The following is a 26,710-nucleotide window of genomic DNA, read 5'->3' as shown; positions in this document are numbered from 1 at the left end:
AATGAGAGACCAAGGGGTCTCTTCCGCGATGCAGACAGGCAGGGGGGGGGGGCTCCTCGGGTTAGCCACCACCTGGGCAAGGGAGAGGGCCACCTGGGGGTCGCTCCTGCACTGGAGGTCGGATCCTTCAGGTCCTGGGGGCTGCGAATGCACAGTCTTTACCAGGTGTCGGGTCTTTGAAGCAGGCAGTCGCGGTCAGGGGGAGCCTCGGGATTCCCTCTGCAGGCGTCGCTGTGGGGGCTCAGGGGGGCCAATTCTGACTACTCACGTTCTCGTAGTCGTCGGGGAGTCCTCCCTGTGGTGATTGTTCTCCACAAGTCGAGCTGGGGCGTCGGGTGCAGAGTGCAAAGTCTCACGCTTCCGGCGGGAAACGTGTGTTGTTTCAAAGCTGCTTCTTTGTTGCAAAGTTGCAGTCTTTGGGGAACAGAGCCGCTGTCCTCGGGAGTTCTTGATCCTTCTAGATGCAGGGTAGTCCTCTGAGGCTTCAAAGGTTGCCAGACCCTGGGAACGCGTAGTTGGAGCAGTGTCTTTAGAAGTGGGGAGACATGCCGGTAGAGCTGGGGCCAAAGCAGTTGGAGTCTCCGTCTTCTCTGCAGGTTTTTCAGCTCAGCAGTCCTTCTTCGTCTTAGGTTGCAGGAATCTATCTTGCTGCGTTCTGGGAGCCCCTAAATACTCGATATAGGGGGGTGTTTAGGTCTGGGGGGTTAGTAGCCAATGGCTACTAGCCCTGAGGGTGGCTACACCCTCTTTGTGCCTCCTCCCTGAGGGGAGGGGGGCACATCCCTAATCCTATTGGGGGAATCCTCCATCTGCAAGATGGAGGATTTTTAAAAGTCAGAGTCACCTCAGCTCAGGACACCTTAGGGGCTGTCCTGACTGGCCAGTGACTGATCCTTGTTTTTCTCATTATCTTTCCTGGACTTGCCGCCAAAAGTGGGGGCTGTGTCCAGGGGGCGGGCATCTCCACTAGCTGGAATGCCCTGGGGCATTGTAACACGAAGCCTGAGCCTTTGAGGCTCACTGCTAGGTGTTACAGTTCCTGCAGGGGGGAGGTGTGAAGCACCTCCACCCAGAGCAGGCTTTTGATTCTGTCCCCAGAGAGCACAAAGGCCCTCACCACATGGGGTCAGAAACTCGTCTCTCAGGAGCAGGCTGGCACAGACCAGTCAGCCCTGCACTGAACAATTGGGTAAAATACAGGGGGCATCTCTAAGATGCCCTCTGTGTGCATTTTTTGATAAATCCAACACTATCATCAGTGTGGGTTTATTATTCTGAGAAGTTTGATACCAAACTACCCAGTATTCAGTATAGCCATTATGGAGCTGTGGAGTTCATCTTTGACAGACTCCCAGACCATATACTCTTATGGCTACCCTGCACTTACAATGTCTAAGGTTTTGCTTAGACACTGTAGGGGCATAGTGCTCATGCACATATGCCCTCACCTGTGGTATAGTGCACCCTGCCTTAGGACTGTAAGGCCTGCTAGAGGGGTGACTTACCTATGCCACAGGCAGTGTGAGTTTGGCATGGCACCCTGAGGGGAGTGCCATGTCGACTTAGTCATTTTCTCCCCACCAGCACACACAAGCTGGCAAGCAGTGTGTCTGTGCTGAGTGAGGGGTCCCTAGGGTGGCATAAGACATGCTGCAGCCCTTATAGACCTTCCCTGGCATCAGGGCCCTTGGTACCAGGGGTACCAGTTACAAGGGACTTACCTGGGTGCCAGGGTTGTGCCAATTGTGGAGACAATGGTACATTTTAGGTGAAAGAACACTGGTGCTGGGGCCTGGTTAGCAGGGTCCCAGCACACTTCTCTGTCAAGTTAGCATCAGTATCAGGCAAAAAGTGGGGGGTAATTGCAACAGGGAGCCATTTCTTTACACAAGCCCTCCCCAGCCCACAGGCCAGGAGACTCAGCCAAAGCTGGGAGAGTCTTCCTAGTCTGTCAGGCGAGGAAGAGTAGAGGAAATAGGCTGGTTTGTTGCAGGGCCTACTCTGCCTTACATTCTCCTGTTCAGGTCATTCCCTCTGGGGAACTGACCCACTTCCACAGTGATAGGACCTAGTCTGAACTGCCTCTTGTCTGTGCTTTTCATGTCTTCACCCATTCTCTCTATTTTGGGGTTAGAGGTATCCACCTCTGCTAATCTTATTTTAGCCAGGGTCACCCCTAGCTTACCCAAAGAGGTTACCCAGAGCTGGAGTAACCCCACCATGACCAATAGGGTCAGGGGGCCTAACTTGCTATTTGGCATGGGGTCAGACCACCATGCCAAGGATAGTGCAGCCATAAAGGCTAACACCCAGCAGAGGCCACTGACAGCTGTCAGTGCCCAGAACCACACCTTTAGCTCTTCGCCTACAAAGGAAGGGGCTAAGTTACAGGCGTCTTTGGGTTCAGGGTGCCTGTCTGCTGTATTAGAGTGGGGGGTTACCACATCTTGTAGTAAACACCCTTCTTCCACTCTTTCTTCTGTTAGCTGAGGAGCCACCCACTCAGGCTTAACAGTTGTCTGACTTGCCAGGACTTCTTGTGGGTCAGGTTGGACGTTACCAGTGCCACTTTTGGAGTTCTCCCGTACTGGAGCAGAATCTCCTTGGGTTGCTGGAACCTTGGCTAAAGGTTGTCCACCCTTCCTACACTATTTTCTTTTTCTTCTGGGGCCTACTTGCAGTTACTGCAGAGGCAGCACCTCCATAATCCTTGGGAGAGGACTGGCACTGGACCTGTTCCTCTCTTGGGCTCTGACTAACCTCTGGGTAGTCATTTCCAATGAGACAATCAAGGGGGAGGTCTGTACTGACTACCACCCTTCTCCAGCTAAAAGTCCCACCCACTTCTATGGGCACAAAAGCCACAGGCCTATCAGTGACCCTGTCTGGGCTAACTCTTAGTCTGGCAGTCTCACCTGGGATGTACTGGTTTGAGAGCACCAGCCTGTCATGCACAATAGTGTGACTGGCACAAGTGTCTCTCAGGGCAGTGGCTGGGATTCCATTCACCAGTAGGTGGTGGAAGTGTCTGCTTCCCTCTGGAATCTCCAAATCACCTGTTGGGCCCTTTTTCCAGTTGAAGGCTATGGAGACCTCCTCATCTGAGAAGTCATCCCCAATGGCTACACTGGTCACCCCTGGGATTTTGCTAGGGGGTTTGTTTTTGGGACAAGAAGTGTCCTTGGTGTGGTACCCTGTCTGTCTACAATTTTGGCACCATGCCTTAGTGGCATCCCAGTTCTTACCCTGGCCCCACCTTTGTTTTGGGTTGTGTCTCTGGGACCACCCACCTGGCCTGGGTTTTGGGGGCCTACAGAGGACTCTTTTTCTTTATTTCGAGTGTCACCCACTTTCTCCTGGGGAGGCTCCGTAACCCCTTTCTTTTGGTCACCCCCAGTGGAAGTTTTAGTTACCCTAGTCTTGACCCAGTGGTCTGCCTTCTTTCCCAATTCTTAGGGAGAAATTGGACCTAGGTCTACCAGATACTGATGCAATTTTTCATTGAAGCAGTTACTTAAAATGTGTTCTTTCATAAACAAATTATAAAGCCCAACATAGTCATGCACTTCATTTCCAGTTACCCAACCATCCAGTGTTTTCACTGAGTAGTCAACAAAATCAACCCAGGTCTGGCTTGAGGATTTTTGAGCCGCCCTGAACCTAATCCTGTACTCCTCAGTGGAGAATCTAAAGCCCTCAATCAGGGTAGCCTTCATGAGGTCATAGGATTCTGCATCTTTTCCAGAGAGTGTGAGGAGTCTATCCCTACACTTTCCAGTGAACATTTCCCAAAGGAGAGCTCCCCAATGAGATCTGTTTACTTTTCTGGTTTCACAAGCCCTCTCAAAAGCTGTGAACCATTTGGTGATGTCATCACCATCTTCATATTTAGTTACAATACCTTTTGGGATTTTCAACATGTCAGGAGAATCTCTGACCCTATTTATGTTGCTGCCACCATGGATGGGACCAAAACCCATCTCTTGTCTTTCCCTTTCTATGGCTAGGAGCTGTCTCTCCAAAGCTAATCTTTTGACCATCCTGGCTAACAGTAGGTCATCTTCATTGAGGTTGTCCTCAATGCTTCCAGAGTTGCTGGAGTCTCCTGTGAGAGAAGCAGCATCTCTGACTATCACATTTGGAGTCAGGGTTTGAGGGGCCCTGGCCTCCCTAACTAGGACTGGAGGTGGGATTTCCTCCAATTCACTAGCTTTCCCCTCTGGGAGGTCATCCTCAGAGGGGTTGTTCTTGACAAACTCTGCCAAAAGCTCCTGGAGCTGTACTTTGGTAGGATTTGAACCAGTTCTAATCTTTTTTGTTTTGCAGAGACACCTTAACTCTGACATCCTAAGATTCAGGTAAGGGGTGACGTCGAGTTTCATCACATTCTCTTCTGCATTAGACATTATTGGGGTCATTCCAACCTTGGCGGTCGGTGTAAAAGCGGCGGCTAAACCGCCAACAGTCTGGCGGTAAAAAAAATGGAATTCCGACCCTGGCGGAAACCGCCAACAGAGACCGCCACTTCAACACACCGCCCGCCACGGCGGGACAAACAAACAGCGCGGCGGTCACCGCCAACAGACAGGCGAGAGTCAATGTACCGCCCACCCCATCACAACCTACCAATCCGCCACCTTTTCCGGGGCGGTAGCCCCGCCAATAAAAACACAGCGGAAACAGCCATTTTGAACAGAAAACGCTCACCTCCATACACCCCACGAGGAATCTGGACAGCATGGAACCCGAACTCCACATCCTCCCAGCGATTGTCTACCTGCTCCTCTACCAGGAGCACGAACGCGGGCGCAGAAGACAGCGGTGAGTACTGCACCTACGACACAGGGGAGGGGGGAGGAGAAAATATTACGGGGACACACATACGCGACACACCCACCCCCACCCTCACCCACTACAACACACACATCAATGCATAGCAATACATCACAGTTACCCCCCCCAAAGCCCCCGGAAGAATGCAAAGACAAAAGGAAATGATTCTAAACATTGGAATATATTGTATCACTGGCTTAAAAATGTATCACACATCTAAAACCTTTATATACATACATTTAAAATTCCGATCATTGTAGCAGGCATTGTCCGTGGACCACTGGGCCCAAATCACATTGGCAAAGCCCACACAGGATTCCTGACTCCAACGGAGAGAACACTGCAGGGGCATCAGATAGCAAAACTACAGGCACCTCAGGGGGAAGGGAAGGGGGGGCACCTCAGCCAGATGAGTCCACGACGCCAGATCCACGATGGGCCTCCATGGCCACTGTTCCATCCTGGGGAGTGCAAAGCCACAGTCTCACAAGTCTCTACAGTGGGTGGGTTGCCCACTGTTCCATCCTGGGGAGTGCAAAGCCACAGTCTCTCAAGTCTCTACAGTGGGTGGGTTGCCCACTGTACCATCCTGGGGAGTGCAAAGCTACAGTCTCTCAAGTCTCACAAGTGGGTGGGTTGCCCACTGTTCAATCCTGGGGAGTGCAAAGCCACAGTCTCTCAAGTCTCTACAGTGGGTGGGTTGCCCACTGTACCATCCTGGGGAGTGCAAAGCCACAGTCTCACAAGTGGATAACAGTCTCCGCTGGTTCTGGAGGGGGACTGGTGCCCAGAGTGCTTCGTGCAGCCCTGCCCGACACAGAGGCGGGCCTGCCCCTTCCGCCAATGGGCCAGCGGTGCTTGAGACGGCGGTGCCCTGTTCAGCGGTGCTTGAGACGGCGGTGCACAGTGCAGCGGTGCTTGAGATGAAGGGCCCAGTTCAGCGGTGCTTGAGTGAAAGGGCCCTGTTCAGCGGTGCTTGAGACGGCGGTGCCCTGTTCAGCGGTGCTTGAGACGGCGGTGCCCTGTTCAGCGGTGCTTGAGACGGCGGTGCACAGTGCAGCGGTGCTTGAGATGAAGGGCCCAGTTCAGCGGTGCTTGAGTGAAAGGGCCCTGTTCAGCAGTGCTTGAGACGGCGGTGCCCTGTTCAGCGGTGCTTGAGACGGCGGTGCCCTGTTCAGCGGTGCTTGAGACGGCGGTGCACAGTGCAGCGGTGCTTGAGACGGCGGTGCCCAGTTCAGCGGTGCTTGAGACGGCGGTGCCCGGTTCAGCGGTGCATCGGATGAGTGTCCAGCTCAGCGGATCCGGCCATGGCATGGAGGTCATTCGCCACCTGACCTGTTGCCTTTCCCCACCTTTGGCAGTGTGCCAGGTGGCACCACACTTCCTGCCGGAGCCATGGAGGGATTTTGGTCCCTGGTGTCTTCGGCCTCTCGCGCCGGCCACTGACAATCTTCGGATGTTTTGCCGGGGGTGGGCTGGCCGTGCCTTGGCTCCTTACTGAACTGGGTGCCCTTGAGGGTGGGGGACTCCACAGTCCATGGCACACTGTCATTCCAGGTCCCGCTTTTGTGGTGGCTGAGGTGCTGACTGGAGTCCTATGAGATGGACGGGGTGGGGGAGTTGTAGGAAAGAGGTCAAGTTTGGAAAGGAAAACCAATTTAGGAACAGAGGGACGGGTAGGTGTAGTGGGTATGGGAGTGGAGGAACAGGTTGTGGTTGAAGGAGTCTTCAGTCTGGTGTCTTTGGGTGCAGGTGCTTGGGCTGGATGCTGTCGTGAGGTGGATGGCTGTTGGGTGGGTGGGTGGCTGCCTGCGTTTGTGTAGCTTGGAAGAGGGGGTCACAGACACAGTGGGAGAGGACACAGGGGACGTGTAAATGGTAGTGGGGGTGGAGACTGCACGTGTGCGGGTGGTTCTGGTAGGTGTGCTGGTGATGGACGTAGTGGCTGAAGATGTTGTGCATGCAGGTGTGAGTGGAGACATGACAGGGAGGGAGGAGGGAGACGAGGAGGAGGGGGACACAGTGGAGGCAGTGGGTGTTGGTATGTCTGTATGTGGATGTTGCTTGTGTGAATGCTTGCGTGATGTGTGGTGCTTATGTCTGGATGAGCTTCCCTTGGGTGTTGAGGTGTGTGCAGGCTGGACTGATGGTGTGTCTGGGATAGGCAGAGGTACAGGTGATAGGGTATGGGTGGAGGAAGTTGGAGGGGGGAGGCTAGAGACAGGGACAATTGCTGCCATGAGTGCTGAGGCCAGAGTGTTGAACGATCGCTGATGAACAGCCTGACCCGAATGAATGCCCTCCAGGTATGCATTACTCTGGTGCACCTCCCTTTCTACTCCCTGGATGGCATTCAAAAGGGTAGACTGCCCAACAATGAGCGTCCTCAGGAGGTCAATGACCTCCTCACTGAGGGCAGTAGGGGTGACAGGGGCAGGGCCTGAGGTGCCGGGGGCGAAGGAGATGCCCACCTTCCTGGGTGAGCGGGCACGGGGCAAACGCTGAGGGGCTGCTGGGAGGGCGGTGCTGGTGCGCTGGGTGGCGGCTGTACCTGTTGTTGCTGGGGGCACGGATGTTGCCGCCACCACAAGGGAGCTCCCTTCAGAGGACGAGTCTGTGTCACTAATGTCTGCACGAGTCCCCGCTGTGGAGCTCCCCTTGCCCTCCGTCGCACTGGTGTACTTGGAATCCATTGCATGGCCCTCCAGGACAATGTGGGATGCAGCTCCCTCGTGCTCCGATGCCACTTCTCCTCCGCATGATGATGCTAATGCACACATGAACAGGAAGACCACAAAAAAGGGGGGGGGGAATAAAGACATGTTGAGGGCATGCATTGGCGACACAGTTGGAGGAGAGGACAGACACAGAAGCCCCCTGCACTACGCCGCGCACTTGGGGTCCACTACTCAATCCGTGGGACATGGCCTACAAGCCTATGGACGACAACTGCACACATAGATGACACAGGACCATGGATAACTGTACTTGGCACCCTACAGAGGTGGGGGGCGGGGACACAGGGCCATGCCTTACGGAGAGGCCTAGCCTACAGAAATTGCCCTGGCCTAGGGATACCCACAGCCCTCCTCCCCCACCCAGACAACTCCACTGCACGCAAAGTCAGCAGAATGAGGTTGTACTCACCCCCTTGTGTCTGCTGTGATGTCCTCAAACGCCCATCCAAATCGGGGTAGGCCACCGCCAGGATCCGGGACATCAGGGGGGTCAAAGTACGACTGGCACCCCTCCCACGTTGGGAGGCCATCCCCAGCTGAGCCTCCGCCGTCTTCCTGCTCCAGCGTCGGATGTCCTCCCATCTCTTACGGCAATGGGTGCCCCGTCTGTGGTGGACCCCCAGGGCCGGGATGTCCTTGGCTATCTTCTGGTGGGCGCTGACCTATGTGAAATGTTCAGGGGGAGAAAAAGAGTCATCACCTTCTGCACCCTCAATGTGGCACATCCTGTCATCCGTCGTCTGATGCATGCCTCATTCGCTCCCCTCACCACCATCTTTCATCCACCCGACTCAACACAGGCATTGCCCACAAAGCATGGTCCCAGTGTACTTATCTGTTGGTCTGGAGGACCGTAGAGTAGCGCATACTGGGGGAGGACCCCATCCACGAGTTTCTCCAGTTCCTGAGCAGTGAAGGCAGGGGCCCTTTCCCCAGTCGCATGAGCCATTGTCTCTTCCAGACCGAGGTCACAGCAGCACTTGCAGTGTAGGTCCTCTCCTGTCGAAGATCAGGTATCGAGTGATTAAACCGATAGAAAATGGCGGTCACGCCCGCGGCGGTGCGTACCGCGGCGGTGCGTACCGCGACCGCCGGCGCACATCGTCATTGGCTCCTGAGACCCATAGGGTTCAATGTTAACCAATGCTGCTTTACGCCGCGGTCTTCGACCGCCTACCGCCACGGTGTGCCACGCCAGCGCATTGCCCTCACATCCCATTGTCACACTTCACAGGTCAGGCAGCCGCCATTTAAAGGGCCCACATGGCTTACTTTTAACTGCGTCACACATACCTAGGCCTTGCATCAACACTCCTACAAACCATTCAATGCATTGGGAATTGTGTTTGGTGCAAACTGTGGTAACGTACCTGTGGGCTGATTGACTCTGTGCTCGCTGTTGTCCTACATAGGCACCGTCCGCTGGGACATGCGAGGAGATGGAGGAATCTTCCCGTGTACAGACTGCTGGTAGACCTGTCGACAATGGAGGAAAGACATGTCATACTGACATACAGGCTTGACCAAGCCACTATTCAGGAACTGTGTGCCCAGCTGGAGCCACACCTGATGTCACCCATCCGCCAACCCACAGGGATCCCACCTCTAGTGCAGGTGCTGTCAGTACTCCATTTCTTTGCAAGTGGGTCATTTCAAACAACAGTGGCCATATCATCAGGGATGTCCCTGCCTATGTTTTCCAAGGTGTTGTCCAGAGTGTTGTCTGCCCTTCTGAAATACATGCGGAGCTACATTGTTTTCCCTGTGGTGGAGGATTTGCCTACAGTGAAAAGTGATTTCTATGCCTTTGGACATATCCCCTACATCATAGGTGCCATTGATGGGACCCATGTGGCTTTAGTTCCCCCCAGCAGGAGTGAACAAGTGTACAGAAACAGAAAGAGTTATCATTCTATGAATGCACAGATGGTGTGTTTGGCAGACCAGTACATCTCCCATGTTAATGCCAAGTTCCCTGGCTCTGTGCATGACGCGTACATCATGCGGAATAGCAGCATCCCTTATGTGATGGGTCAACTCCAGAGGCACCGTGTGTGGCTAATAGGTGACTCTGGTTACCCCAACCTGTCCTGGCTACTGACCCCAGTGAGGAATCCCCGGATAAGGGCAGAGGAACGGTACAATGAGGCCCATGGGAGAACTAGGAGGGTGATCGAGCGGACCTTCGGCCTTCTGAAGGCCAGGTTCTGCTGCCTCCATATGACAGGTGGATCCCTATTGTACTCACCAAAGAAGGTGTGCCAGATCATCGTGGCCTGCTATATGCTTCACAACCTGGCTTTGCGACGCCAGGTGCCTTTTCTGCAGGAGGATTGTCCAGATGGTGGTGTTGTAGCAGCTGTGGAGCCTGTGGAGAGTGAAGAAGAGGAAGCCGAGAGGACGACATAGACAACAGGAACACAGTAATACAGCAGTATTTTCAATGACACACAGGTAAGAGTCCAACCCATCATATTACATATACTTAACCCCTACTATCTCTCTACTGTCTGACCTTTTACCCCAGTGTATGGTAACTCAGTTGTGACTTTCCCTTCCAATTTCAGAGATGTGGGCCATACTGCGTGACATCTGCTTTGTTTCCCCATGGACTACAGCTGTGTGACAGTGGTATGTTGGCATCACAATGTAAATATGCATTTTCGGACGGTAATGTCTAACACATTAGTACAAAATCACAGCCAGACTCCTGATTGTTTTGTGCAATAACTGTGTTTATTTCAGTGCTCTATATTGGTGGGTGATTGCAAATCGGTGAGGGGTGATGGTGGAGGATTGTCCATGGCAGAGTCCAGACTATTAGTCTCACAGGTGCAATGTCCAAATGTCTGTGGAAAGTGGAGCATGGGCAGTATAAGAATGGACAGGGTGTCAATGTGGGACAGTGGGATGACAATCAGGGAGGTATCCTTTCCTGGCGGGGGTCTTGGCATCTTACTCTGTCTTCTTCCTGATTCTCAGGGCCCGCTTGCGGGGTGGTTCTCCTTCTTCAGGGGGTGGGGTGCTGGTGGCCTGTTGGTCCTGTGGCGGGCCCCCTGTCCACTAGTGCCGGCGGAGGTGGTAGGCAGTTCTTGGTCCATGCTAGTGTCAGGGGCCCTTTGTCCTGCCACAGTGTCCCGCAATGTGGTGACTACCTGATTCAGAGCCCCTACAATGGTGGCCAGGGCGGAACTGATGTTTCGTAGTTCCTCCCTGAACCCCAAATACTGTTCCTCCTGCATGCGCTGGGTCTCCTGAAACCTGGCCAGGATCGTCGCCATTGTCTCCTGGGAGTGGTAGTTTGCTCCCATGATGGAGGAGAGGGCCTCGTGGAGAGTGGGTTCCCTGGGCCTGTCCCCCCCTGTCGCACAGCAGCCCTCCCAGTTCCCCTGTTTCCCTGGGCCTCAGTCCCCTGGACCGTGTGCCCACTACCACTGCCCCCAGGTCCCTGTTGTTGTTGGGGTGGTGGGTTAACCTGGGTGCTCTGTAGTGGTGGACACACCGCTGATTGATGTGTCCTGGGGACTGAGGTATGGGCCCGCTGGGTGGGTGCTGTGCTGGTGTTCCCAGAGGGGGGAAGGTCTGCTATGGGCTGTAGCTGTCTGAGGGGAACCGACTGTCCCGAGGTCCCAGATGGGCCGGGCTGGTCATCTAGATCCAGGTCGACAGAGGTGCTGTCCTCACTGTGGGCCTCTTCTGGGGGTGTAGTGGACATTTGTGGACCCTCCTGCACGGTGACGTGGCGTTTGGGTCCTGCAGGGGTATAAAAGTATGGTTATTGGATTTGTGTGTGCCATAGCGTGTAATGGGTGGGTGCCCTTGTACCCCAGTGCTGGCATTCCCGTGTGGGGGTTTTTGTGACGGTGATTTGGTGGGGGATGGGTATGTGCAGTGGGCATGCTTTGGTGATGGGTGTCCAAGCTTTGTGGTCGCATGCAGGGCTTGGTGTTGGGATGGGTGGGCTGTGATGTGGAGACATTTGCAAGGAGCAGGATGTGATGGGGGTGAGGGTGAGGGTGGGGGTATGAGGTGGCATGCTGGTGGGGTGGGGAGGATGAAGTAGTGAAGATTTGACTTACCAGAGTCCATTCCTCCAGATACTCCTGCGAGGACCTCAGGATGCAGGATCGCCAAGACTTGCTCCTCCCATGTTGTAAATTCTGGGGGAGGAGGTGGTGGTCCGCCGCCAGTCCGCTGCACTGCGATGTTGTGCCTGGATACCATTGAACGCACCTACCCCCGTAGGTCGTTCCACCGCTTCCTGATGTCGTCCCTAATTCTTGGGTGCTATCCCACAGCGTTGACCCTATCGACTATTCTGCTCCATAGCTCCATCTTCCTGGCAATGGTGGTGTGCTGCACCTGTGTCCCGAAGAGCTGTGGGTCTACCCATACAATTTCCTCCACCATGACCCTGAGTTCATCCTCGGAGAACCTGGGGTGTCTTTGCGGTGCCATGGGGTGGTGTGGGTGATGTGTGGGGTGGATTGTGTGGTGATGTGTATTGGTGTGTTGTGTGAAGTGCGTGGAAATATTGCTGGGTGAAAGTTAAATGCGCGTCTGGGTGCTCAGTTCTCTTTTTCTCAGTGCGTGGTCCCGATTCTGTAGAAGTGGGTGTTTGTGGGTGATGTGGGTGTGTGTTTTATATTGTGTTGGGTGTGTGGGAGTGGTGTGTGTATGTGTATCAGGTGTGTGTTTTTCGATTTGTCCAATGTGGATGTTTTTTGTAAATGTGTGTGTATTTTGAGCGCGGCGGTGTGTACCGCCAATGGAATACTGCGGTTGAAAGATCGCTGCGTGGATTCGTGGGTCGTGATAGTGTGGGCGTATTTCTGTTGGCGTGACGGTGGAGGTTTGGTCATCGCCAGTTTCTCGCTGGCCTTTGGTGTGGCGGACTTTTGTGGATGTCTGTATTTTGGCGGTTTGCCTGTTGTGGGTCAGAATGACGGTGGCGGTTTACCGCGGCCGCAGCGGTATGTTGGCGGTCTTCTGACAGCGGTAAGCGGCTTTTACCGCCAAGGTTGGAATGACCACCTATGTTTCTAAAAGTTGGAATACTTTTTAAGAATCTAAAAATCTCTCTAGAACTTAATTCAAACTTTTACAAAACTTTTAAACTCTAAAAGAAATGCTAACAGGGACTAACACAAGGCCCTACCAGGACTTTAAAAAAATTAGAAAAAAAAATCAAATTTAAAAAAATCAGTTTCTAATGACAATTTTTGGAATTTAGTCTTGTGATCAGGTATTGGCTTAGTAGTCCAGCAAATGCAAAGTCTTGTACCCCACCGCTGATCCACCAATGTGGGAAGTTGGCTCTGTATGTACTATTTCAAAGTAAGAAATAGCATGCATAGAGTCCATGGGTTCCCCTTAGAGGTAAGATAGTGGCAAAAAGAGATAATTCTAATGCTCTATTTTGTGGTAGTGTGGTCGAGCAGTAGGCTTATCAGAGGGTAGTGTTAAGCATTTGTTGTACACACACAGGCAATAAATGAGGAACACACACTCAAAGACAATTCCAGGCCAATAGGTTTTTATATAGAAAAATATATATTTTCTTAGTTTATTTTAAGAACCACAGGTTCAAGATTTACAAACAATACTTTAAATGAAAGGTATTTCATTTAGGAACTTTAGAAACTTTGAATTAGCAAATTAGCATATACAGTTTTCACACAAATGACATATAGCTATTTTAAAACTAGACAGTGCAATTTTCAACAGTTCCTGGGGGAGGTAAGTGTTTGTTAGATTTGCAGGTAAGTAAACCACCTACAGGGTTCAAAGTTGGGTCCAAGGTAGCCCACCGTTGGGGGTTCAGGGCAACCCCAAAGTTACCACACCAGCAGCTCAGGGCCGGTCAGGTGCAGAGGTCAAAGTGGTGCCCAAAACGCAAAGGCTTCAATGGAGAAGGAGGTGCCCCGGTTCCAGTCTGCCAGCAGGTAAGTACCCGCTTCTTCGGAGGGCAGACTAGGGGGGTTTTGTAGGGCACCGGGGGGCACACAAGTCAACACAAAAAGTACACCCTCAGCGGCACGGGGGCGGCCGGGTGCAGTGTGCAAACAGGCGTCAGGTTCGCAATAGGATTCAATGAGAGACCAAGGGGTCTCTTCAGCGATGCAGACAGGCAAGGGGGGGGCTCCTCGGGGTAGCCACCACCTGGGGGTCGCTCCTGCACTGGAGGTCAGATCCTTCAGGTCCTGGGGGCTGCGGATGCAGAGTCTTTACCAGGTGTCGGGTCTTTGAAGCAGGCAGTCGCGGTCAGGGGGAGCCTCAGGATTCCCTCTGCAGGCGTCGCTGTGGGGGCTCAGGGGGGTCAACTCTGGCTACTCACGGTCTCGTAGTCGTCGGGGAGTCCTCCCTGTGGTGTTTGTTCTCCACAAGTCGAGCCGGGGGCGTCAGGTGCAGAGTGCAAATTCTCACGCTTCCGGCGGGAAACGTATGTTTTCAAAGTTGCTTCTTTGTTGCAAAGTTGCAGTCTTATGGGAACAGAGCCGCTGTCCTCTGGAGTTCTTGGTCATTCTAGATGCAGGGTAGTCCTCTGAGGCTTCAGAGGTGCTGGACCCTGGGAACGCGTCGCTGGAGCAGTGTCTTTAGAAGTGGGGAGACAGGCTGGTAGAGCTGGGGCCAAAGCAGTTGGTGTCTCCATCTTCTCTGCAGGTTTTTCAGCTCAGCAGTCCTTCTTCATCTTAGGTTGCAGGAATCTATCTTGCTGCGTTCTGGCAGCCCCTAAACACTCGATTTAGGGGTGTGTTTAGGTCTGGGGGGTTAGTAGCCAATGGCTACTAGCCCTGAGGGTGGCTACACCCTCTTTGTGCCTCCTCCCTGAGGGGAGGGGGGGCACATCCCTAATCCTATTGGGGGAATCCTCCATCTGCAAGATGGAGGATTTCTAAGAGTCAGAGTCACCTCAGCTCAGGATACCTTAGGGGCTGTCCTGACTGGCCAGTGACTCCTCCTTGTTTTTCTCATTATCTCTCCTGGACTTGCCGCCAAAAGTGGGGGCTGTGTCCAGGGGGCGGGCATCTCCACTAGCTGGAATGCCCTGGGGCATTGTAACATGAAGCCTGCGCTTTGGAGGCTCACTGCTAGGTGTTACAGTTCCTGCAGGGGGAGGTGTAAAGCACCTCCACCCAGAGCAGGCTTTTGTTTCTGTCCCCAGAGAGCACAAAGACCCTCACCACATGGGGTCAAAAACTTGTCTCTCAGCAGCAGGCTGGCACAGGCCAGTCAGTCCTGCACTGAACAATTGGGTAAAATACAGGGGGCATCTCTAAGATGCCCTCTGTGTGCATTTTTTAATAAATCCAACACTTGCATCAGTGTGGGTTTATTATTCTGAGAAGTTTGATACCAAACTTCCCAGTATTCAGTGTAGCCATTATGGAGCTGTGGAGTTCGTTTTTGACAGACTCCCAGACCATATACTCTTATGGCTACCCTGCACTTACAATGTCTAAGGTTTTGCTTAGACACTGTAGGGGCATAGTGCTCATGCACATATGCCCTCATCTGTGGTATAGTGCACCCTGCCTTAGGGCTGTAAGGCCTGCTAGAGGGGTGACTTACCTATGCCACAGGCAGTGTGAGGTTGGCATGGCACCCTGAGGGGAGTGCCATGTCGACTTAGTCATTTTCTCACCACCAGCACACACAAGCTGGCAAGCAGTGTGTCTGTGCTGAGTGAGGGGTCCCTAGGGTGGCATAAGACATGCTCCAGCCCTTAGAGACCTTCCCTGGCATCAGGGCCCTTGGTACCAGGGGTACCAGTTACAAGGGACTTACCTGGGTGCCAGGGTTGTGCCAATTGTGGAGACAATGGTACATTTTAGGTGAAAGAACACTGGTGTTGGGGCCTGGCTAGCAGGGTCCAAGCACACTTCTCAGTCAAGTTAGCATCAGTATCAGGCAAAAAGTGGGGGGTAATTGCAACAGGGAGCCATTTCCTTACAGGGTATTTGAAGTTTTATGTTGGGGTTCTGCTTCTCTTCTCCCTCATCTTCTTGAAAGGATGTCTGTCAAAGCAGGAGAGACTCCAAATCTGACAGTCCCGTTACACAGGCCATGGGATTGAATAGATTTCACTACTGAGTGCCTTATGTGCATCAAAATGTTAATCCTGGGCTCCCAGCCCTACCGATTAATATTCCGTTATCTGCCCCTTCTGCTTCCTGAGATGTGTCCATGCCCTTTACTTGTGATCAATCACTGAATCAAATAGCAATCCACTGGAGTGTAAAGGGGTGTTAGTTCTTTCCGCCTTAGGGTTGTCTTCCATAAAACATTTTGCCTTACTCCTCCTGTTCTTGTTGGCCTTAGGACTCTGCGACCTTTACTACTGATAACCAGTTCTAAAGTGATTGTGCTCTCTCCATAAACATGGTGTTGGACATGGCCCTTCTAAGAGGGATTTCCCTGAAACTTTTTGCTTTTTCCAATTTTTCTGCTCATTCTCTTTGAATGACCTTAGGACTCTGGGAACTTTCCCACTATACTGCAGTGAGGAAGTATGTGGACCCTTCCTACACATGCCAGGAAGGGGGGCTTGCGTGATTGGTTCAGGGGCTGTAGCCAGGATTGCCTTGTAAAGAAGTACACCACACACCCAGGGCGGGTACAGATCTGGCTACTAGTGGGATGTAGCTCTGAGTGTGCCACCCACCAGAATAGCCTGTCAAACATGTATCCAGCCTGGCAATGCAGGCCTCGTGTGGTGCAGTTACGCTGGTGCTCAAGTTAGCACTACTAACCCCATGGGCAATCCTGAGTGGCCCTTCACTACCCCAAGGGCACCCTGTGGAGGGTGGAGTAGGTGGTAGGCAGAAGGCTGGCTGGGTGCCCATAAGTGTCCCATTCCCCGGTAGCGAAGAACCCCCATGTGAGTTTTCCCTACCTAAGGGATCGGCTCTTCCCATAGGCTTTGCTGATTCTCTCTTAATGGGCATACGGCTTTGGGCACTTTACCACTTTACGTACAGTGTGAAACTGCATGTGCATTTCCTACATATGCTAGGAAGTGGCACTAGCCAGTGTGTGCATGCTTGCCCACTGGTGTTCCAATGTGCTAAGCCTAGCATAAAAGGCCCGTGTGTGCACACTTGCACATATGGTGCCTTTAAACATGAGTCCAGCCTATCATAGCAGGCCTGGGTGTGCACATTTGCACCTATTGTGCTTTTAAACATGTATTCAGCCTGCCATAGCAGGCCTGTGTGTGTACACTTGCACTTATGGTGTTCTTAAACTTGAGTCCAGCCTGTCATTGTAGGCCTGGGTGTGCACACTTGCACCTATGGTGCTTTTAAACTTGTTCTTAGCCTGTCATACCAGGCCTGTGTGTGCACTCTTGCACCAATGGTGTTTTTAAATATGCATCCCATCTGTCATAACAGGCCTGTGTGTGCGCACTCGCACCTATGGTGTTTTAAACATACATTCAGCCTGGCATAGCAGGCCTGTGTGTGCACACTTATACCAGTGTTGTTCTTAGACATGTGTCCAACCTTCCCCTGGCAGGCTTGTGTGTGCGCAAGGGCACGTATGCCCAGGGAGTGAAAAATACCCATGTCTGTTTTCACGACGAGTGAGGACTGATCTGCCCATAGGTTAACAGGGAGAAAGTTTACAATTTCTCTTAACAGCAAAAGTGGATTGCAGTGGAACAGCCTCATAATGTTCCTATCATTTAAATCGTCCTAACAACCCCCTTTCTATGGTAAAGGTAGTTTTGTCAATAATAACTGAGAAATGCCACTTCTGGAAAGTGGGCATTTCCCTCCTCTACAACGCTTTGTGTGCCTTTTAATTCTACTCAAGTTCACACTAGAGGTTGGGGGAGCACACATCTCTGTATTCCCCAGCAACAGCTAAAAACCTTGGGCACACTACTGGAACGGCAGACCTCTGCCATTTATTTGAAGGCCGGGCTGGATAGATTTTTGACACTTGGGCTCTTAGAGCCATATCATGGCCCCACTGAAAATAAAGATCTGCCTTCCACAGCCCCATAAGAGACAGAACTCAAATTTAGGGGCGATATCTCTGGTTCAAAGGGGATCCCTCTGAACCATCCCAACTTCAAAGGCACACTAAAGTGTAACTACTGGTGCCACACTGCAGCAAACTAGAAATATGCATGGTGGATGTTGGACCGGAAGTAAGGGACTGTGTGGCACACACTGCCAGAGGAATCTGTTGTGCACAAGGAGTAATTACTGCCCTTGGAAGGGACTGTACACCCTTTCTGAATCGTGGCTGGCCTGGGCTGAATGCCCCTGCTGAGTGGAAACCTGAAGTGTGCTCTCCAAGGGCTTGTTGGGTTGCCCCCTGTTTTTGTGTGGAGGTCTCAGGGACATCAAAGACCTCCCACAAGGGACCTACACCATCTACCTGTGACATCTGGAGAGTGATGCCTTCTTAAGTTCCCACGTTGCCTGTTGGATCCCATCTGGTAGCAGCGGTGTGAGCTTGGAACCAAGTATTGTGCCTGGGGTCCTGATTGCCTGTTGCAGAGCCCCAAAGGAATGACCCATATTCAAGGAGAATGGCCTTGTATTGTGGGTCCTCGACATGCATACGTGCCTTGTTAGTTGTGAGGGAATTCACCGCTTGTGGTACCACATGTAGACTGCTTTGTCGACCTTTCTCTTATGGGATACGCTAATTGCACAGTGTCCGATTCACAGATTACGACACTCGGAGGTGGGGACGTACCCATAGCAGTGCTGCATTCTACCTCATGTGTCACCACTGAACTTGCGCTCTCTGTGTGTGACCGGAATTGTCTGGTGCGACTCAAGTCACCGTGCACCAGACGCTGTGCCTCATTCCAGGGAAGTATAGATTTGGGAAATCATCATGTGTGACCATAATTGTCTGGTATGACTCAAGCTATCATGCACCAAACATTGTGCCTCATTCCAGGACGGTACAAAATAGGTAACTCTTCAAGTGAGATTGAAATTGACTGGGTGCTATTGTGAGCGGGATGTGTCTTGGGATGACCCTCTTCCCATGCTTTGTAGAACACGGCCTGTGCCAGAAGGCATGGTGCAGAGACCTTTGAGTGAACTTCCTGAGTAGAGGCCAAACCTCCGTTTGTCGACTGCTGCCTGAACAGCCTGGTATCTACTATTCCTCCCACCTTTCCCCAGGTCCCTGATTAAGTATGACTCCGGCCCTAATCGTCTCAGTACCTGTGGAAAGGTTTCTCCCATCTACAGCCATGGTGGTGGGGTAGAAGGTACTGGTTGAAGGGTGGAGGAGGGCTATGTCCAGAGGGTCTGCAAGTACAGTGACCATTGACCTGCTGAATATCAGTGCATCGCATTAGGGTGCTGAGAGCGACTGCATGTTATACAAGCCTGCCTATCTGTGGCACCGGTCTTTGTGTATTACTCCCAGACAATGAGACAAAAGGGGGATAGGTGTTGGCAGGATGGGCCTTCTTCAGCTTGGTAGTGGGGCAGAGCTGCCACCTACCACACTTGCACATCACAAAGACTTCGCCTCAGCACACTCCCAAAGGCTTTCACACTAGTCTTTTGTGTCTCCCGACAGGCTTGCACGATGGCAGGGAGGCAGGAAATTCCAGAGACCTTTGTAGGGAGAGGTCTGCAGAAACTTCTTCCACTTCAAAGTGAGCACCAGGTATAAATAGTAGACCCTCTGACCCAACTCTTAAGCATTCCTCTGGACCTATGGAAGACTCATAAGAAGGACTGCTGTGCTGCTCCGCTGCAAGAAGGACTGCTACTCTACTGCCCTGCTGTCTGGGTGAGAAGGACTGGACCTGCATCTTGAATCCAGGACCACCAGAGGAACTCCAAGGGCTAGCTGACTGACCTCTTGATCAGAGCCTTTTTGACTGAAAAGCTCTGAACCCTACTCCTAGACTCCGCCAGCTGTGAGTTCGGTCCCACAAGTGATGCCTCTCCAGTCCTGGATCCTCAGAAGTGGATATGAAGGTGTTCTCTCAGTCCAACTGTGGTCCTATCAGAATCACTGTAGCACGATGCATTGCCTCACTCCTCCACATCGGAACCGCCACTACACAATGCATTCCTGATGCTGGACTTGCAGCCCCTCGGTACCACCACTGCGTGATGCATACTCGAAGCATAGTCGACACAGGACCTCATATCACAGCCCCTAAACTCTTCAGAACTGCTGCTGTGCAACACATCCTCGGTGTAGGATCTTACATCACAGCCCAGAAGCTCCTCATAACCACTGCTGCATGATGCATCCTTAACACAGGACCTTGCAGCACTCTGCACCCAGGACTTAAGGTACTGTGCTCAGGGTACCTAACTTGGTCCTTGTACCCTTCACTCACTCTATTGCAGTTGGCTTGAACTTGTGACTCCATCCCATCAAGTGTGACCAGATAACCACAGTTGGTGCATTCTGCATTCAAGCACGATTTCTATTTAAATCTTTTAAATTGTACATCTTCGGCTCTACTGATTTGATTTTTGTTGTATTGGTGTCAATTTATTACATTTTACTCTAGTTTTCTAAATTGGTGTGGGACTCTTTGTGTGTTGTGTTTGCACATTATTACTGTTCATGTGTTGTATAAATACTTTACACATTGCCTCTAAGTTAAGCCTGACTGCTTTTGTGCCAAGCTACCAGAGGGTTAAGCACCAGTTAATTTGGGGTTTGCTTGTGTTTCACCCTGATAATAATTGTGGTTGCTGCTTGAGTAGTGTATTACCCCCCAACCAGTAATCCATTTCTGATATGGTGAGTCTCTCTTTCCCTTCTGTGTGTCCCACCCAGCTCACAAGAATGCAATACACAAATCTGTTAATGAGGATTCCTTGACCCCCTCATGTCTTCATCAGGCAGGCCTGGACTCCCCAAAATATAATTCAGTCTCTTTCATGTAATGTACTATTACAGGCACACTTGCACTCAGTGTAAGCACACACACTAACCAGTACTGTTACCTCCATGCATTGTACCACCTCAAACATACATACAATCAGCAAACACATTCACTCTGCATCCACTACTCAGTACAGTAGCCTTTCAGTTTTAAACCATGGTGGGCCACAATCAGGCACACAAACTGCCAGAACACGAATTCACCATGCCGCGCTGCACAACACTACACCTTTCATGTATTGTACTTCTTGCCGATACACATACAGCCATTACATTCATTCGCAATGCATACACTGCATAGCACTACATCTCTCATGCAACGTACTCCTCTCAGGTATGCATACACCCAGTACATGCACTCATCATGCAGTACTGGTTTATACCTGTACTGTATCCTTCCAGGCACACATTCATTCAGTGCAAAGTCACCACTCCTGTGCTGCATAGCATCTCATGTTTAACTGAAATAGGCCAAGGATGAGCTAAGCACACAGCAGCTGAACTTTAAAAAGGTGAGTTAGCTGGTAGGTCTCACTCCAGTAACACAGGCTAAGAAGGACCTTTTCACTTCTAATGATCACTACACTGTATGCTGCTTAACTCCTCGTAAAGGCAGTAGCCTTCCACCACTATAAGGGTAGCGCTTTAGGTGCCCCTAACAGCAATGTGTGAGACAGACCTTTGTCATGGCACACACACACATGGTCTATTTGCCTATGACAACAAAAATCAGCATAAGGTATCCTGGCATCAGTACAATTGGGCACTCAGGGTAGAGATACACCTGTATTACCATGAAGAGGACTTTTTGATTCGAACAGAAAGGGCTAGATTTACTAAAAGGTGGTGCAGTGCAGTTCTGCATCTAACTTTACAGCATTGCGTCACTTTACAAATGCAATGATGTGTCATACTTAGTAAAATATAGCGCATCTCTGTGTTTCCCCCGTGCCTGCGCTAAATGTATCTGCCAGCGCCAATGCATGCATCCAAGGGTGTGTCCGTTGAGAGGATTGATTGTTTATGTACAGGAAGGTGTCCCTTCCTGAACCTAAACAATTTACAATGGCAAGATGGCACTTCTATGTGTGCTAAATTATGAAGCACACATGGAAGTACCAAATCCTCATTTTTGAATGATTGTTTATGTTTAGGAAGGTACACATTACTGCACATAAACATTCATTCATGGCCTTTTGCTCTTTCTAATTGTGCCGTTAAATGCAGCACACATGGAAAAAGCAAAAACAAGGAGGAATTAAAGTATTCCTCCTCATTGAGCCATGCTAATGCCAGCCCAGGGGAAGCATTAGTTTTTGGCCCTGCCACAGATTTAAGCCTTCGTGTAAATCTGGGACAGCATCAAAAGAAATGGGTGTTGTGGTGAAATACCAACAGCAGCACCCATGGCTTGCCGTTCCGCCACAGAAAACTGCATTGGAGGAGCCCATATTTACAAGGTGGTGTTAAGCCACAAAAAGTAAATATGACGCAGTGCACAGCGCTATAAGGGAGTCTCAAGAAGTGATGCTACGGTATGTTCTTGGCTCTTGTAAATCTGGCCAAGACGATATTAGCAATCGCAATAGCTGCTTCTCACTGGTGCTTTGGGGAGATCTTTTCCAGGTAGAGGTGTTTGAATTCATGGTCACAGGTTTGAATCATGGCGGGTCCACTCAGCCTTTCTTCTTTGCAAGGTCAATAACATGAGTACCATTGTTTTAAGTAACAGGAAATCTCCACAATTTAGTGCTAGGATGGGAACATGTGCTTTATGGATAAACATAGGCCCAAATTTATAGATTTTGACGCAAGACTGCGTTAGCTCAGTCTTGCGTCAAAATCCATAGCACCTGCTAGCGCCATTCCAGAATGTCAGCCAGGCGCCATATTAATGGAATGGAGAATCGTGGCGCAAAGGACAGGCTAGTGTCTACAGAAAAGATGCTAGCCGGTGGGGAATGGTGGGAGGGGAAAAGGCGTTAGTGAGCCAGGAATGAGGCTAGGCTGATTAGCGGCAATAAATATGCTTCTAACCAGCCTAGCGTCATTTCCTGGCGCACTACCAACCAAACATGACTCCTGTCTAAGTAAAGACAGGAGTCATGCCCACCACTCCAATGGTCAGCCCAGGGGACCAGTGTCCCCTGGGCATGGCCTTCATATCCAGTGCCAGGCAGGGGGGGTCTCCCATCCTATGGCGTCCCTCCGGTGTGGGTGGGGGTGTTCCTGGGGTTTAGGCGTGCACCTATGGGCCCATTCCATGGTGTTTAGCCATGGAAATGGGTCCACAGGTCCCTTAACACCTGGTCAGACCCAAGCGTCAAATAATGATGCAAAGCATTGTTTGACTCCGCCTACTCCATGCACATCATTTTTGTGCCGGAGTGTAAAATAAGGTGTTAGGGGGTAAGCGCCATATTGTGGATGGGAGTGCCTACCTTGCATCTAATTAGTGCAAGGTAGTTTGCTGCATCCACATTATGGCGCTAAGCCCTATATTTTGATGCTAGATAGGTCTAGCATCAAAATATAAATATGGGGTCAACTTGGCACCCTATTAGCATCAAAATAAATGATGCTAAAATGGCGCAAAACAGGTATAAGTATGACCCATAATGTTTTAAATGTTAACATGGAGCCTTCAAAATGCATGTATTGAATTTACCCAATTTAACAGTTCAGGCAGGAGCTCATTACTCTGCAGCCCCTAAGTACTAGCTAAAAAGCTCACACTGCCATGAGAGCACCTAAGGTGACAGAGAGCTTAGCATAACGACTATATCATATCAGGTTTTGAAAATTTTTTAGTTCTTTGGGCTTCATTTTCATTCTTGAAACAGGTGAGCATCCACAATGCCTGTTGACGAGTAGGACTTAAGGGCAAAGAAGCTCCATTTGCTGAATTTAATTGCCTAATCAATGTTAACACACAGCAGCACATGTAATTACTGGAGCTACATCAGCGGCTCATGTACTCTAAGCAGCCAAGCTAATGGCAATTCAGGACCCTTTTCAACACTATACAATTGTCAACCTTTATCATGGACGTGTATTGCATAAAAGATGCACTGCTACCAGTAATAAATGGTAATAACCTGAGTCAGTAATGAGCCCTCCCCTCAAGAATGGCGTATATCTTACCTCCCAGAAGTCTGCTGCTTCATTAAGGACACACAAAGTGTATACAGGGCACTAAAATCTCCTTCTATGTAGGATAGTTTTTTAGTCAAAGAAAGCAGTATTTTTCCTATCCTGAGACACATATATATATATATATATATATATATATATATATATACGCACATATATTTACATATATATACTTTGTTTTTTGTAGAAATGGGGTCTCTGGTTTCCAGTCAGTTTACACTCTGTCCAGGCACGGACCATCACTCTAGTCAGGACAATGGAGATACACACTCAAGATAACCCCTGCTCACCCCCTTGACAGCTTGGCACAAGCTGTCAGGCTTATCTCAAAGGCAATGTGTAAAGTATTTGCACCAACACAGACAGTAATACAGTGGAAAAACTACAAAATGGACACCACACAAGCTCACAAAATAGGCAATATTTATCTAAATCAAACAAGACTAAAATAACAAAAATCCAACATACAAAAGTCAGGATGTGTATTTTTAAAAGAATAAGGCCCTCATTACAACATTGGCGGGCAGCAACCACTGCCCGCCAAGTTGTAACCCGCGTGCGGCCGCCAATGCGGGGATGTGGGCCGTAAAATGGGAGCCGGCTCCAAATGTAGCCGGCGGTGTTGCGGCTGTGTGACGGGTGCAGTTGCACCGGTCACGCTTTTCACTTTCTGCAGAGCAGACAGTGAAAAGCTGCATGGGGCCCTGTCTGGGGGCCCCGCGACTCCACGTACCGCCAGCCTTGAACCGCCAGGAAAAGGCTGGCGGTAGGGGGACTCGTAATCCCCTGGGCAGCGCTGCCCTGGCGGATTACTACCGCCGGGGCCATTGTGGCGGCAAACCGCCGGCGCCGGCTGTGCGACTGCAGCGCTTCCGCCACGGTCGTAATGACCAGGGGAGCACCGCCAGCCTGTTGGCGGTGCTTCCGTCATTTCAGCCCTGGCGGTCCTGTACCCCCTAAGAGTCTTACTCCATAGAAAACAATAGAAACGTTGATTTTACACAAAGTACATGGTTTGCGTCAAAAATAAACCACATGGGTGAGGGTACGTTGGAAAAGTCAGCGATGCGCTGATTCCTTACTTGCAAGTGAGGCCGTGCATCATTTCGTCTCCGGTCAGGTCGGCAATGCGTCATTTTTTCTCTCTCGCAAGAGTGTGATGCGTCGATTTCCTGATGGGGCACCTCAGATCCACGTAGGGTCACCATGACTTTAAACGCCGAGGGATGATGCAGGAGAAATTTGGTCGCACTGTGGCAGAAAACCAGGCTGCATGGGGTTTGCATCATTATCTGGAGTTGCAAGCAGGTGTTGCATGTCGTTTCTCGAGCTGCGATGCATCGATCTCTCCGCCACGATGCAAGTGGAGTGTCGATTCCATCCGCGAAGCCAGTGGCACATCATTTTTCAGCCGTGTTGCATGTGGTGCGTCGAACATTTCCCTGCACTGTGTTCTGTGTGTGGATTTCAGTCCTTGTCCTGCCAATTACACCTCTTAGGGGCCCAGGGACTGGATAAGACACCACTTGGCAAGGCAGCAGTCTCAGCAGAGAATCAAGGTGCTGGCAGAGGATGTCTTTGATGATCCTGAGACTTCAAAACAGTAGGCAAGCTTAGTTCAAGCCCTTGGAGATTCTTCTCAAGAAGGAATGCACAACAAAGTCCGGTCTTTGTCCCCTTTTACAGGCAGAAGCAGCAACTGCAAGATAGCCCAACAAAGCACAGTCACAGGCAGGGGCAGCACTTCTTCTCAGCTCTTCAGCTCTTCTCCTTGCCAAAGGTTCCTCTTGATCCCTAAAGTAATTTAAAAAATCTGTGGTTTTGGGTCCTCTACTTGTACCCTTTTCTGCCTTTGAAGTTGGCAAACTTCAAAGGAAAGTCTCTGTTGTTCACAGGATTCTACATTGCCCACGCCTGGCTCCAGACACAAACCAGGGGGTTGGAGACTGCATTGTGTGAGGGAAGGCACAGCCCATTCAGGTGTGAGTGACCACTCCTCCCTCCACTCTAGCTCAGGTGGCTCATCAGGATATGCAAGCTAGACCCAAGCTCCCTTTGTCTCACTGTCTGGTGGGTATTCACAAACAGCCCAACTGTCAGTCTGACCCAGACAGGGAATCCACAAAAAGGCAGAGTCACAGAATTGTTTAAGAAGGAAAATACCCCCTTTCTAAAAGTGGCATTTTCAAACTAACAATCTAAAAACCAACTTCACTAAAAGATGTATTTTTAAATTCTGAGTTCAGAGACATCAAACTCCAAATTTCTATCTGCTCCCAAAGGGAATCTAATCTTTAAAGTTATTTAAAGGCAGCCCCCATGTTAACCTGTGAGAGAGATAGGCATTGCAACAGTCAAAACCAAATGTGGCAGTATTTCACTGTTAGGACATGTAAAACACATCAGTACACCACCTTAAACATACACTGCACCCTGTCCATTGGGGCTACCTAGGGCCTACTTTAGGGATGCCTTAGGGGAAAGTTTAGGCCTGGCAAGTGGGTACACTTGCCAGGTCAAATTGGCAGTTTAAAACTGCACACACAGACATTGCAGTGGCAGGTTTGAGCCATGTTTTCAGGCTACTCATGTGGGTGGCACAATAGGTGCTGCAGGCACACTAGTAGCATGTGATTTACATGCCCTGGGTACCTGCAGTGCACTTTACTAGGGACTTACTAGTAAATGAAATATGCCAATCATGGAAAAAGCCAATTACACATTCACTTGACACAGGTAGCACTTGCACTTTAGCACTGGTCAACAGTGGTAAAGTCCCCAGAGTACCAAAAACACATCCTGCACGCAGTCAAAACCTGGGAAGCAGAGGCAAAAATGACAGGGGAGCCATGCTGAGAATTCCAGGTCTAATATATATATATATATATATATATATATATATATATATATATATATATATATGTAGATATGGATATAGATATATATGCAAACAAAATGCTGCACATCCGGAAATCTCACATCTACAATCCTTTAATCGTGGGATTCACTTAATTTCATCCACTGATGCGTTTCGACATTCCGTCTTAGTCATGGAGTTTGGTAACAACAGTCCTTCTTTTGTGCCCTAT

This window comes from Pleurodeles waltl, chromosome 11 (genome assembly GCF_031143425.1).
Source record: "Pleurodeles waltl isolate 20211129_DDA chromosome 11, aPleWal1.hap1.20221129, whole genome shotgun sequence".
NCBI classification, from domain to species: domain Eukaryota; kingdom Metazoa; phylum Chordata; class Amphibia; order Caudata; family Salamandridae; genus Pleurodeles; species Pleurodeles waltl.
This window is presented reverse-complemented; position numbering follows the sequence as displayed.